This window comes from Penaeus monodon, chromosome 30 (assembly GCF_015228065.2).
Source record: "Penaeus monodon isolate SGIC_2016 chromosome 30, NSTDA_Pmon_1, whole genome shotgun sequence".
Classification (NCBI taxonomy): domain Eukaryota; kingdom Metazoa; phylum Arthropoda; class Malacostraca; order Decapoda; family Penaeidae; genus Penaeus; species Penaeus monodon.
In genome coordinates, this window is record NC_051415.1 from 17,607,145 (window position 1) to 17,607,716 (window position 572).

General features: G+C 27.8%; 1 protein-coding gene across 1 annotated transcript in view; it reads left to right on the top strand.

Moving 5' to 3' along the window:
* LOC119592585 (peptidyl-prolyl cis-trans isomerase NIMA-interacting 4-like) overlaps positions 1-572 on the top strand; it is a 4,287-nt gene that overhangs the window by 1,800 nt on the left and 1,915 nt on the right. The window lies entirely within an intron of this gene.

A 572-nucleotide genomic window follows, 5' to 3' on the forward strand; every position in this document is an offset into this window, starting at 1 on the left:
ATAACTTGAATGGGGTAGTGTATGTGGATAGGATCTACTATTTAGTCAATACAAGCAGATTATAGTATCCCTTAAAGTTTTATGGGTACATCTAAATCACAGAGGGGTTATAGGTAATCTAATTTTGTTAGAAAGACAAAACATAATTTATTGGCATTGTTTCTGGACCAACAGTTTCAATATTTGGTAAATTAGAAGCTATATTTTACATTGTTATGTTAGATACGAAGTTAATTAAGATTACATGTAATTAGTGTATTTTAATTTTTTTTTAATATGAACAACTTTATTGCCTCACTGTTTAGGTATTCTTTCTACTTTGCAGGAATTAAGTTTACTTATAGTTTACAAATATAGTGATCTACTGGTTATGTTTCTGTAGTGCATGTAAATAGACATATGAAAAACAAATTACTAAGTACAACAGAGCTAACTCTCTCATGGTTTTCTCTAACACAAACCCACTCTCAAGTTAATCTACCCATCAAAGGAGTTGTTTTAGTATCTTATTTGATTTTTGCAAAATAAATTATCTTAATAATTTTTGTGTATTTCCAAGTATATTTTTATGT